General features: G+C 38.7%; 1 protein-coding gene across 1 annotated transcript in view; it reads left to right on the top strand.

The window, feature by feature from the left end:
• Nucleotides 1–15,269, top strand: part of Fas3 (fasciclin 3) — a 154,468-nt gene that overhangs the window by 33,037 nt on the left and 106,162 nt on the right. The window lies entirely within an intron of this gene.

Genomic DNA, 15,269 nt, shown 5'->3' with positions numbered 1-15,269 from the left:
TATTTACCGTATATTAATACGTCATCAGGAACTTTTTAAATTTCGGATATTCGCTTAGTTAAACGTCCCACACGTGACAACTAACGAGGTAATTAAATAAATAAAGATGGCAACTTTGTTACACATTATCCCTTCAGAATTTCACATTAACTTTTATTTGAGGTTTTCATGGCGATGAGTTTTCCGTTTCAGTGGTCCTTGCTGCATCCATGATCAGGGCGATGAGTAAGAACTTCTGAGACTTTGATAATCTAGATCAGCCATGTAGGTAGAGAAAATTTCAGTAAATTCCTTTCCAGTTAGTATAGTGACTGACTACGGACTAGACGACCGGGGTTCGATCCCAGACGGGAGCAGAGAATTTGTCCTCTAGCCTCTGCGTCTAGACCCCCATCTAGTGCCGAGATCAAGAATGAGTAGGAGCTATACGTCCTCTCCGCCCAAGCGCCTACATGGCGTATAGAGGGACAGCTTTAAATTTATTACTTTTTATGGAAAAAAGAATTTTCGATGCCCGTTTCGAATTTGATTCAGTGTCATTACTATTTGATGTTGTCCCTATCCGGTTTGATTTCTCATCTAGAGTTCAAGCCGTTCCTCGATGTGAACTTTGCCGTAGGAATTTCCTATTATAGTACAAACCAAAGGTTTATCTGCGTTGCTGCAGAATCCTGCCGTACGTCCCTTTCATAGAAGAATTTTTGTCTAGCTCACAGTCCTGTTTTCTGTTTCTGTGGTTGAATTGCTGTAGGAGGAATTCGATTTCTTCAGCAGAATGCTCATTTACGTTGTGTGAAAAGTTCGCCGTTGGATCCTGTGTTGAATTGGCTAATCCAAATTCAGTAAGGCGAGCATCTCATTTACTGTCGGTCTGAATTCGGCAAGAATGCCTTAAATAGAATTTGAAGGATGTGCAGCTTCTCGAATCAACTTTCTGCTTGGCGTTTATTTCCAGTTTTGTGTGCGTAAGTTTATAATCTAAATCATTTGAGAAGATGTGACATTTAAAAAGTGCTGATTATTCACCCCTTCTCTTATAGCAAATCATATGATTTAATTAATATTTTCCGTCAAATCACAATTTTTAATAAGATAATAAAATATTTTAAATATTATTTCACGTTCCGCATCGAATGATCGATTTACAAATTGGAACGTCTCTTACGGCATGTTTCGGTTATATTTAACCGTCCTCAGGTATAAATTAGATTGGTAAAATTTAAAACTCGAATTACAATCATTTACAATGTTATGCAGTTTATTGAAATGTTCTTATCAGATTACTCTTATATATTAGAACGAAGGTATTGTTTTTTATATGGCGTGGTTCATCTGATGTTCAATATTAGTCGGTGATGAGTTGATAGAGACATGATGTGTCTGGAGGAAGACATCTAGAAGTATTACTGTAAACGAGTACCAATCTAATTTATACCTGAGGACGGTTAAATATAACCGAAACATGTCGTAAGAGACGTTCCAATTTGTAAATCGATCATTCGATGCGGAAAGTGAAATGATATTTTAAATATTTTATATTTTATTATCTTATTAAAATTGTGATTTGACGGAAAATATTAAAATATTAACCTAATTCACAATATGACGCAAATATACTACCATATGATTTAATGTAACAAACGACTTGCAAAATGCCAATATTGTGTTTAACTCTCTAGTTTTCACTTTGCAGTTTGTGGATTACCTTCTGACCCTTTCTTTAAAATCCAAGTACCTACTCATTCAGTTGAGATTATCTTTCATGGGGTATCAATTCCCATAAAATTATTGTGTTCTCTTTATATCGACAGACAACATTTATACTTTTTGTTCACTAGTGATGCCTGTTGGAACCGTACAACGGATATTAATTGATCCTTCAGTTAGAATTCTTTTGTAGGATTTGAGGTTTTCACAGCGGTGAGTCTGAAGATGCTGTTTTCTGGGTTGTTGCGCCGTGTAGTCTGGTAGATTTGCACCAAAGTTTCAGAGGTCATATTGGCTCCGTCATCAGAGTATGAAGATTTCCGTCTTCTGGGTTGTTGCGCTGTGTAGTCTGGTCGATGTTAACCAACGTTTCAGAGGTCATACTGCCTCCGTCATCAGGGCGATGAGTATGAAGATTTCTGTCTTCTGGGTTGTTGCGCTGTGTAGTATGGTCGATGTTAACCAACGTTTCAGAGGTCATACTGCCTCCATCATCAGGGCGATGAGTATGAAGATTTCTGTCTTCTGGGTTGTTGCGCTGTTAGTCTGGTCGATGTTTACCAACGTTTCAGAGGTCACACTGCCTCCATCATCAGGGCGATGAGTCTGAAGATTTCTGTCTTCTGGGTTGTTGCGCTGTGTAGTCTGGTCGATGTTTACCAACGTTTCAGAGGTTATACTGCCTCCGTCATCAGGGCGATGAGTCTGAAGATTTCTGTCTTCTGGGTTGTTGCGCTGTCAGTCTGGTCGATGTTTACCAACGTTTCAGAGGTCATACTGCCTCCATCATCAGGGCGATGAGTCTGAAGATTTCTGTCTTCTGGGTTGTTGCGCTGTTAGTCTGGTCGATGTTTACCAACGTTTCAGAGGTCATACTGCCTCCATCATCAGGGCGATGAGTCTGAAGATTTCTGTCTTCTGGGTTGTTGCGCTGTGTAGTCTGGTCGATGTTTACCAACGTTTCAGAGGTCATACTGCCTCCGTCATCAGGGCGATGAGTCTGAAGATTTCTGTCTTCTGGGTTGTTGCGCTGTGTAGTCTGGTCGATGTTAACCAACGTTTCAGAGGTCATACTGGCTCCGTCATCAGGGCAAATAAAAATCTAGCCCTGTACAGGACAGTGGACTCGAGTGTTTCGTCTGTTGCCATAATGTATGGGTTAGTATTCAGAATTGTGAGAAAATGGAATGCAAAGCAGCTCTGTGATGCAAAAGATACACAGTCCGTTCTTGGTACATGTTCCTTTTGTCTTATGTACTCTTCAGTAGTATAATCCAGTCTGAAGAGAAAATTATCTCGGTGACTTTATTGCAGAACGTTACAAAGACTGACGAATATCGTCCAAACCATCGTCACATAACATTGATGTTCGACCGTGTCCTGCACGTTTCCTGTGAGAAAGATATTGTCGATTTGCATCGCACAAGAGAATCGAGAACTGAATCTCTAAATTTGTTGCTGTGCGTTAAGGAAGAACGAGACGCCGGGCAGTGACGACGCTTAGCACTTGTGAAAAAGACGTCTTTGCACTTCGACTGTTGAAAGACAACTGACAAACTGGAGCGAGAGGGTTACAGCATGACGTAACCTCCGTGGGCGATAATCTGTGTTTATTAATCAAATCGAATCCATTGAATTACAACCATAAATAAATATTTCAATACGGGTTTTGTGACTTTTCGATCACACTGTATTAGAAAATATGACAGATGCGATAATATTCGAATTGATATGAATGTACACGTTGTCAGTAGATGAAGTGGAATTAATTGACCCGAAAATCGCTGTCAGTTTCTTTTATTAACGGTGTCATACAGAATATTTAGGTCCTGTCTACATGTCTTTAGTTTGCGCCAAAAGAGTCTGATATTCGTATTCGACGTGATACTTCGTTTGCAATATCAATTAAGAATTCCGTACCTGGGTAGATAGTTATCTTCTGCGAGGCACTACCCAGTCACTTCTATATTTCCAGTACGTCACACAGTTTTCTGCGTAAGGTTGTTTCTCTGTACACTCTCGAGGATTCCCTCATACCCCGCATTTCGACACCGCTAAGCACTAGACGGATCATGTCACTGCCACAGTTAAGTTACACACAACTCTAAACACATCCACTCAGCTTCATAAATATTTCTTAACTTCACAAAACTGGATCGATTATACTCTTACGTGCTGTCTGCTGTTGGGTTCCTTAAAATCAAGAATTTCATGTGTTCAAAATAGATCATATACAGTAACCAACAAAACACTTACGTTTACATTTATTTACAAAATTTATTGGACACAATACTGTGTTGCATTTAACGTTATGTCATAAATTCGTTTTACCAACCTGACAAAAAAAAATCCAGTCTCTGTATGTTTTTTACTTGTAACTACCCAGAGACTTTTGGACATTCTGAATATATACGATATGCTAATTTTTTCAGCTTTTAACATTCATAATTTAGAATTTGCATGTGGAAGCTCTGTGTATTCCAGTATAGATTACACACTTTCAGACTTTTTTAGACGAAACTCGGGTTCAAAGACTCAGTATGGTTATAGTCTTGAGTACATTCGATATACGACAGTAATATACCATTTAGTCATATCGAACAATCGGTCTGTGGGGATTTGAACTCACAGCTGTGAATTTCAATCATCGAGGCGAACTGGATGCCAGTTCGGCATGTTGTTTTTGATGCGCCCTATAACTGAAGTATGGAAAGCGTCTGTCAAAGTGGCGCGTCGCAGGGACGTTCTCTGCATTTGCAAGAAGTTGCGGAGTTTCTCCCACATTTATGAGATGCCCGCAGCCCCTGGGGACAGACGCCACTGGACCCCAACCCTAGGCAAGGAACTTGACGAAACTACTGCGAATACAGATTTAAAGTCGTTTTTGGATTTTATTTTTTTAAAAAAAAGAGGGAGGTCATCGCGTAACGCGATACGTCTTACCCCGTGCGTGACGGGGTGACATGGATTGGTGTACGTACGTCGCGTGTCTGGCCGTACGACTGAGCGTCGTAGGTTCTGTGTATAGAATCTGGCAGTTAAAAATGAGCGACATTTTTCTGCGTGCATTATGTTATTATAGAAGCTCTTTTTACAACGAAAGTATATTTTGATTAGCAAGAATTTTTTCTCTGTTGTACCTACGTGTTGTTGTTGTAGCCTGCGTGAATGATGATGACATGGGCTGTAGTGTTTTTATTTCACATCATAATGATACACATGCATATTGGTTAATGAAGAACATGGGAAAATAATTAAGAATTGGGGATTTTCACTGCGATGAGTATGAAGATGGATGTATTAGGGTTGTATCGCTGTGTAGTGTGGCCCTGATGATGTAGGCATCAAGGACGTCTGAAACGTTGGTAAACTTCTACCAGACGACACGGTGATTCAATCCTGAAGACAGCCATCGTAACGGAGGATAATGCTTAATCTGATCTTCGATAAATGTTTTGGGTGATATAAACTGAAACACTTTGAGTGTATAGTATTTAATTTTTCAATCTTATTTCAAGAATGGAATTTCGTGAACAGCGATTAACTGGAAGACCTTGTTCCTGGGAATTAAGTAATCTGGCAAAATCTTTGTATTATATTAATTTTCGCGTTTAAATTTATAAAATGTTATCGTAGATGTGCGTTATAACTTTAGAATAGACAATTATTGTTCTAGGACAGTGCGTGACTTAAAAGTTAATGTATAAATGTAACAAAACTTATTGATGCAACATTTCATACAGTTCTTGTCTTGAAAAGATTTCTTAGACCTTATTTACACAAACATCAGTGCTTCTACTGAGGAGCAGACTATATAGTTCAACAATTGACAGAAATTACCGTCTGCAGAAAGACTTTTCTTAATTTATTTAATACGGACATGTCATATTCAATGTCATCTTTAAGGAGGCTGGATGCTGGATGCAGTTTTACTTTCTCTATTATTTAACGAAGTTGCTTCGGTGTATAATCTGTTATTAAAATTCAGATATTACATGATTAAATTTATAATTATACCAGCAGTTGAAATAGTATAGTATACCGCACTTACTCTATTATTGTTATCTGTTGTTTTTTAAATAAGATTTAAACTTGGTTTTCTGATTTCTGAACTGTATCATAATCATGTGTTCTGAGGTTTCTAACTTTTTTAGACATCGTCACTTTTTGACACCTGAAGCTGTAATGGAACAAAATATGAGTATATATTAAATTCTGTCCGTCTAATCACAATAAATTCTTATTAAATATTAAAATATTACAATAATTAACATTTTAAAATATTTTAAAATATTAAATGATGTTCTTTATCGAAATATTCGATTTACATTAGACCATCACTTTTCATGTTTCACGACATGTTTCAGTTCCTAAAAGAACCACCCTCAGGTGTATATAATTATATAAAACTTCAAAACGATAAATAATTCAAATACAATTTTTCATATTTTAAAATGTTAATTATTGTAATATTTTAATATTTAATAAGAATTTATTGTGATTAGACGGACAAGATTTAATATATACTTATTATATCACAATATGACGCAACTTTAACATCTTAAAAATATGAGTAGTTTAGTGAATTACAATGCGTATATAGACAACCATATACGACATTCGCCCCGTTTATTCATGCATTTTATCCGTATTAATTACTGAAATTAATATACGACTGTGTTCGTTAATGCAAATTTGTCCATTGTGCGACCCCATGCCTTCAACTCAGAATGCAGTAACACAGAAGAACGGTGGATAGCTCAACAACCCAGAAGACAGCCATCTACTTATTTATGACTTTAAATTTTTTAAAAAAATAATAAACAAGGAAATTAGTCGCACACATACATCAAAGCTATTTAAATCCTGAGTGAGTATTGTACTTGATTATGGTTTGTCTCTTCAGACTTAACAAACGTATATACGTAACTACGATGAATTACCCGTGTTCGCCGTGGTTGTACGGCAACTTCTCCGACACGTCGCTGTGACGTGTTGCCTGTTCACAGTCCTGCAAGGCGCTTTGACTGTCGTTTTATCAGTAAAGTTAAAACATTTCTGCTGACTCCGATATCACATTACATACAGATGTAAAAGATAAGAAGGTGAGAGTTCCTCGTTTGCCTACGAACCACGATATCAAGGCGTTAGGAGACGCGGAGGTAAAACTCCATTCTCACACCTCGTTATACTGGAACAAAGATGTTCAGGCAACCACTGGAACTGAATTTGAGCCTGGGTTTGTTCGAGAACCGATCTGTATATTGTGACGAGGTGAACATTTTTTTCATTTACCTGGGGGTCTAACCCCGGTAGTTTATGTCCTATTCATTGATCTGTTGTGGGTCGTATATCGATATAACGATATATGAATTCGAGACAGATTGTTTCAGTGCTGTAATTCCCCCAAGAGTAGAGTTCTGACTGATTCAGTTAAAATTTCACAAAATGAAATCTGTCCCACTACTTTTATACGGACTACAGAGATGGGCATAATTTGACGGAACTGAACTGTGCCCAACTCCAAGCACGGAAATTGGTTTTTAAGGTGATTAGAGACCATTACCGCCTGTGATGTGTTGAGTGAGTTTTTTTTTTTTTTTTAAAAGGAAGGCAAGAAAGAACAAAGTATAAGAATTGAAAATATGTAAGACTTGAGGTTCTCACAGCGGTGAGTATGAAGATTTCTGTCTTCTGGGTTGTTGCGCTGTGTAGTCTGGTCGATGTTAACCAACGTTTCAGAGGTCATACTGCCTCCGTCATCAGGGCGATGAATATGCCAATAGGGTGTGAGGAGATGGATTTATAGGCCTGGGAAGTGAAAGGTGTAGCCTACCCCGAGCCAATGGGAGCAGGTATGGGAGTGGACCAATGGTAGCACGTGGGCGAGAGTGGGAGAGGGAGAGAAAGTAGAGAGAGAAAGGTGAGTTTGGTTGTATGGATAAGGCCCTGAAAAGGGCCGAGTTAGTGGTCTGGTTGGTTCTGGCGGCGCACTCTTGCTCGTTCTCGGAATCCTCGGAGTGTGTGAAAATATGTTGTTACTTGGTGGAGTAGAACGAATGAAATACAGAATTAGGTTACTTATCTCTTATCATCTAGTCTTTAATATAATGTCCGTATATATTTTTTATTTATTTAGAGACACCTTCATTATCTCAGGTTGTACAGCTTTGGTTGAATTGTTGTGAAATGATTAATGTATAAGAAACTGGAAACATTTTGAACTGAAATGGTCTTTGTTGTCAGTAACAATCCCGGCATTGGCATGGACAGGCCAAGGGTAACGAATTCTCTCAGTCAGGATAGCAGCGCCGAGATTTGAACCCGGAACCTCCGAATACGAAGCAAAATTTTTAACTGTTCGACTACGATGTTTTGTCAATTTCTGTGTTACTTTTCGATACTGTGGTAGGCTACTCTACAATTTTAAACGCGCTAGCTCATTTCGGAACTTTATATGATAACGGTATTCTCATACAGTGGCTTGTTAGCGTCCCCAGTTTTTGAAGAACATTTTGTTTAAACTCATGTGACTTTTAAACCGCCACATCATAAGCTTTATACTGAATAAATTTTATTTTTATCCAGTTTGATACCGATGACATTTTACGCGTGGAGTCCTGCCTCTGCTTGAAGCTGACCCCTGACCTTCTGTCACGCGATCGTTTGGAGAATATGAAGATTTTTCTACAACCCTATTCGCTGTTTTGGATTGGCTCTTAAGTGGGCAGAGAACTTGGGAAACTTAGAGTCGGTATTTTGGCAATCTCGTACGATCTTAAAACTTTTCATACCGTGTAGTGTATTAGAATATAGAGTAAGCAAACCAACAAATATTAACACTATAATAAGACACTATTGCCATTCGCGTTTCGACCTCAAGAGGTCATCATCAGTGGCATCAAGGAAATTAATTCATTTAATCAAATGGTTTAAACTGGATTTAGAATTAAAAATGGAAAGGTATTTGACAAGATTTTTGAAGTGACACTGCACCAGATGCTGTTACTCACAGGAGTAAAACTTGCACTTAGATGTTGATTCCGTGTTCGGTGGCCGTAGCTGGTCTCTGCGAGCTATAGTCGCATCGTCTGTGCCTGTGAACTCCAGAACCGTGGGCGAGAGACTGTCAGTTGGAAATGCATGGGTATATATAAGCTTGAAATCAGGGTGGCCAACTACTGGAAAAAAAATATTTTCTCCTGTTTAATGTTAGGTCAAATAATACGTTAGAATCTCTGGTGTTTTGTTCGTTAACGATGGATTTGTGTTTACTACTTTTGTATATATGGAATTTTTCTAAAATATCTAGCATTTTACCCTTTGCAGCTATTCTTAATATGTCCATGATATCATCTATGGGGCCGTATTCGTGTCCGTGTTCGAGGATATTTCGAAATATGCAGAAACACCAAAGATTCTAACGTATTATTTGACCTAACATTAAACAGGAGAAAATATTTTTTTTCCAGTAGTTGGCCACCCTGATTTCAAGCTTATATATACCCATGCATTTCCAACTGACAGTCTCTCACCCACGGTTCTGGAGTTCACAGGCACAGACGACGCGACTACAGCTCGCAGAGACCAGCTACGGCCACCGAACACGGAATCAATAGCTAAGTGCAAGTTTTACTCCTGTGAGTAACAGCATCTGGTGCAGTGTCACTTCAAAAATCTTGTCAAATACCTTTTCATTTTTAATTCTGAATCTAGTTCGAACCAGTTGACTAAATGCATTAATTTCCCTGATTCCACTGATGATGAACTCTTGAGGTCGAAACGCGTATGGCAATAGTGTCTTATTATAGTGTTAATAGTTGTTGGTTTGCTTACTCTATAATCTCGTACGAGACAGCTTTTCCAGGATCGGGTTGGCTCATTCAAGGTGTAATCGTTTAGAATTCTAGTTGTAATTGTCTGATGTTAAACTATAAATTTCGTGATTTTTTCACTTATTTCATGAGATCCTTTTGGGTCGGTCACTTTAAATCAGTACTTTGTCGTCCTTCGACATCTCTGTTCATTATTAACAACAGTTGTACCTTATCTTAGTTCCAGCAGTATAATCTTGTGAATCAAGACGACGTAAAATATATTTGAGGAGTCCATTATCATGTGTTGAGCTTCTTTTCTTGATATCTCTACCTGAGAGTCATTCCTCTTCTACAGATATATATTTCATAATTCTATTCAGGTTTTATTTAGTGTTCTGTCTGACGACAGGTCCATATGAACAGGATCCTTCCATCCTTTTCTCGGACTGGGACCTGTTCATATACGTTCTTGGCAGATGATCCAGAAGTGGTTTGCCATTGCCTTCTTCTGTGTGTGAATGGAGTAATTGTTGGGATGCCACGGAGAAACCGGGGAAGCCCCCGGAGGAAAACTCCGTGTTGCCTAGACCACGGCCTTGCCCAACACAAGTTATAAATTCTGGCACCGCCGGGAATCGAACCCGAGACCCCAGGATTACAAGGCCAGCGTTCTAACCGCTAGACCACCGTGGCTCTCTGCCTCAGGTACGAGATAGAATATGCGTCCATCTTGAGGTCTCCGTCATTTAAGGAGTTGAGTAATTCAGTCAACGTAGCGACTAGGCTCGTACGTACTGGACGACAGGGGTTCGATTATCGGGAGGTGCAGGGATTTCTTGGCCATGTCGTCTAGACCAACTCTTGTATCTTTCAGCCTCCTATACGGCGGGTATCGTAAATTCTCTGGATTAAAAGTGGCTGGAGCCTGAATCTGACTACTGTCCTTCATCCAGTGCCTTTGTTAACAAAGCTTGGAGCTTCCAGTTCCGACAAGTCTTCATAGCGCGATGCAAATCTTCATTTTCTCGTAGAATATATGAAAGCGCCACCAACTCCAAGAAAATCTGCAATAGATGTAATTGTGTTATTCTGTGCTGGCGTTTGGTTTATAAATTGATATTTTGTCTACCCCTGCTGGAAACTTCTGGGAACAGCAATTTGGGCATACGCTTCGACTATAATTCATGTTGTAATTAATGTTGCACGAGCAGTAGTGAAACATTTTCTGCCTTCTGGTGAGGACATAATATTCGTATCATAATTATATTTGAAGGGACGCAGATGTGGAGTTATACACTAACCCTTTAAAGCCAAAGCTTGCCCAAACAATCTTGTATATAAATGGAAATTGAAGATGAATGCGCTAGCTTTCTGCTCGAGAACGGATATAACGTTTCGCACTGATCTTGGGACGCTTATATCTTGAGACTAGGAAGAGATTATAGGACTTTCAAAACCGCGGAAAATAGTGTCCTGCGTTCGATTCTCGTAATTTGGAAACTAATTGCTATAGAAGAATTGAGCCTGGACCGATTTCATTGGTGTCTAAGAGGATATTACAAAAACAGAAGATAAAACACCGAAATTTATGCCGGAATCGAGTGCTGTCGAACACGTTATATATAGCTCCAAGACTAATCAAAAGAGGAGGACAACATCGTGGTAACAATTTGTTCGTTTCGGAGAGGAGATTACAGGAATTAAAATCACAAACCCAAAAACTGCCCTGCGTTTGGGTCTCGTTAAAGGTTCTGGGTTAATTATAATTTTATACGTGACCCTCCTGATGACATGACGCATATGAAACCGCGCGAAAGCCCCTACGATAGGCGTTGAGACGCCGACACAAGATGTCATCTTTTGTTGAGATTAGCCTAGGAATGTCACAAGACACGACGCTGACAAGTCGACGCCTAGCGTCTCAACGCGTACCAACGCGAAACCGACTCAAGATTCTATTTTTGTAAAGTGCCAAGGGACGCCTGTCGTCACGACGTTGACCTAGAAAACCAACACGAAAAGGTCGGGAAGCGATTTGCCACGATTCTAGGAAAGCGACGAGTAGCGTCGCATCGCCTTTCTCCCCGACGCCGATATTTGACATCATATTTAGCGTAGATTAGCCTAGGAATGCGATTCGACGCCGAGAGTCTAACTCAGAAAGCAAAGTTGGTTTTATAGAAGACTCTTGATGCCATAAGGAACGACGCTGGAAATCTGACACCTAACATCGGTAAAGAAACATCGACATCGAACCACTGGAAGCATGAGACGCAATATACAACTATTGTGACATATCGACGCCGATTGCCGGGACGCCAGTCGTCGCGACGCTAGCAAAAGACTATATTTAGCGAAAATTAGCCTCGTGATGTCATTGCACACGACGATCCGTTACTGATCCCTAGATTCTCGACATATTGCGACCACGATGTACATAGACGCTAGTAGAGGCCTCTGGGACACAATATGACGAACCTGTATTTCTCGCAGGCGATCGTGGGGATGCCATTAAATAATAAATATTAAAATTCGCGCCACCACAAGGCAATTACAATGGACACGGAGTAGTAATTTTGCCATAGCCGCTATAATCATCAGGTTTCCCCAAGACCACGCATTAGCACTTCGGGCACTCAGCTTTTGTTTAACAATTCATTACGTACCGCAGAGAAAACTGCACTATTACAAATATCAGTTTATTAACGTTGTTTAAAGAAATCGCTGTTTACAGTGAGAATTATGGGAGGCATAAAGTCCAGGCGTACAGACTGTGAAATACGTGGGACGGATATGAACCACTAGGTTGTAAAGCGTTAAAGGCGATTTAGGTGTTCCATTCTTCAGGTAAAGTAGAGGAGATATTCATTTAAAAACATTCAGCATCCATGCCTTAATAAAAGAAGACATCAAGATTGTTTGGGGAAGGGGCGTGGGGAGGGGGGGGGGAATGGTGATTCGTTTCAAACTGCCGGGCGTGTACTTGCGTGTCCTGTTAAGTGAAAATGGTGGCATCCAGAGCAGGAGGACAGAATTTCATTGAGAGCGGCTACCCATCCCGCTCATAAGTTAAGGCGTCTCTGCACATACAGAGAGAAGAGAGAAGAAGATTACTAACAGACGCTTCTCATGCCTCTGGGCTGGAGGATATTTATCGCTCTCGGAAATGGGAAAGTGGAAGTAAAAGGCAGAGAGAAATGGCAGAGAGAGAGAGGCTTGTCAACTCGGATACTTGGGTATTTAAAACCATTTGCCAGAAATGCGAGAGGAACCTTCAGGGAAAGTAAAGGTAATTAGATGAAAACTGTAAAACGGAGTAAATAAAAACGATACAGTTTAAATTCGCTTCTAAAAGTTTTTCTGTGGTTCGGCCAGAAGTTTCGTAGAGTTCATTTTATAAAAATTTAAGCAATTTATTATCAGCCCTAATGACCGACCTCATTTCCGGACTTGTAAACACGATGGAGTGCTGACTGTCATTAAATACTTAAAGTAAGTTATTTTAAGAGAAAGTTTGTGCTTGGGTATAGACATTTAAAAGGGATAATTTTCATGGCAGTTAACTTTGTGAGAGTAACGTAGTATATAGAAATATAGCTGTCCTCTCAGACATGCAGGTCTTTTGTTTAACCGGTTTAAAGGAACTAGGACTGTCTTTTGTTTGGTGAAATAAACGAAAATTGTATGGCTAATTTATGCAAATGTGTGCTAAGAATGCATTTACAAATGGTATAAATGACTGCATTGACATTAGTTTTGTACAGAAACGTCCACCGTCGTGTGCTAAATATAATGGGAAGGGGAGAAAATAGCGCTCCGGTTCTGGGGTTATGTTCTTTTTACAAATTACGTATAATTTTTGGTTGACTGAAATTTAAAAATATTTCCTTTCATGTGCATATTTTATGTACTAAGGTTTCACCGTGTTTTTGTCTCTCCTTATAAACCATTAACTGTTCATTAGATATCGACGTAAACTACGCCTCTCACTTCGTCGTATAAAATAAATTATGTCAGATTTTAATCAATGTCGACCACGAAATTTCAGGAACTTATTCCGCCAGTGAATGACATCAAAGTTTTTGTCTCTTCTGTAGCCTGCATGAGAATTTTTTTTCGTATACTTTTATGATGGTGAAAAGAGGTTTCTTCCTAAAATCTTGTTCTGGATTCCTTTGCTTGAGGCCCTCTGAACTGCAAGGAAGAAAATTTTGTAAAGTGATATGAAGATGAGGTGTCTTCTGCTATTGGAATCTGTTACGGCTTCCCATCACTGCATTTCGATTGACTCGTTCCTCATTTCACAATTAAATTGCGTGAGAAACTTATTCAACCAATCAGAGAAAAGAACAAAGACGGAAATATCACTAAATAAAGCCATAGGAATATTATAAAGTCAGAAATATGGAACAAAAAAACTAATGGAAGAAATCGTATAACACGTAGCTTCAGTATTTTTGTACTTCGTACACTAATGACAAGACCATCTAATAAAGGAGATGATGGGCTGTGCATGTAGTTCGCATTGATGGAACAAATAATCGCGTAGTCATGTTTGGAATACTCGGATATATATGTTATTTAGGAGAGTTGCGAGTAGATGGGATGATAATATTAAAATTTATCTTAGAGAAATAAGATAGTATAATTGCGTCATATTGTGAATCAAATATTAAATTAATTATCCGGTTTTGTCCGTCTAATCACAATTATATTTAAAATTTACAAATAAGATAATTAAAATATCATTTTATGTTCCACATCGAATAATCGATTTACATTTGGAGAATTTTTACAACATGTTTCGTTTTCATCGAACCATCTTCAGGTGTAAAATTATATCAATAAACTTAAAACTCAATTATAATTTCTGTTGTGTAGCTTTTTGGTGATGTTTTCTGGTGATGTTCATATCCAGTTTATTTTCATATATCGGAGTAAATGTAATGTTTTGAAGTGAAATGCTTTTGATGTTCTACATCGGCCTGTAAAGCAAATTACACCTGAAGATGGTTCGATGAAACCGAAACATGTTGTAAAAATGTTCCAAATGTAAATCGATTATTCGATGTGGAACATAAAATGATATTTTAATTATCTTATTTGTAAATTTTAAATATAATTGTGATTAGACGGACATAACCGAATAATTAATTTAATCTTAGAGAAATAGTTTATCGAGATGTTATATCGATTGGATGGTCGGGTTTAAGGGTTTATAGCGGATTTCTGTGCTGGTTTCCCCATTTCCACAGAGTTAACAAAATAAGAACACGAATAATGAGAACGTTCCGTCAAAAGAGTTGTGTATTATGGGTCTACTCTCAAATCCTCTTAACGAGCATCTGTAAAGTTTGTTTTTTATGCGCCGAAATCTTGTAGCGGTTTACGACACTTTAGGAATGAAAAGTTTCAAAAGTGCTCTTGTTATTTTTGCCAAGTCTGTCTGTCCGTCCGAATATAACAGCTTCAGAACAGATGACAGATTTCTCTTGCATTTGATATCGGAGAGTGTAATCAAGTGTGACATTACATTCAACTTTTAGTTAAAAATTTGACAATAGTGAGCATAAAAAGTCCATTTCGAGCGTAACTCGCTAGATATTTATCGGAGCGAAAAACGTTCTGCGCTTGCGTTGTGTAGAAAATGAAACCATGTCTTATGTCCAGTACGCTTTTAGTGTCCCACCGTTTTTGAGATAAAGAAAATGACCGTTTGTGCGCATATATCAAGAATCATTTAAT

The sequence above is a fragment of the Zootermopsis nevadensis genome, unplaced genomic scaffold (assembly GCF_977971745.1).
Source record: "Zootermopsis nevadensis isolate Lab colony 2312 unplaced genomic scaffold, Znev_1.0 Znev_ptg000030l, whole genome shotgun sequence".
NCBI classification, from domain to species: domain Eukaryota; kingdom Metazoa; phylum Arthropoda; class Insecta; order Blattodea; family Termopsidae; genus Zootermopsis; species Zootermopsis nevadensis.
This window is presented reverse-complemented; position numbering and strand designations above follow the sequence as displayed.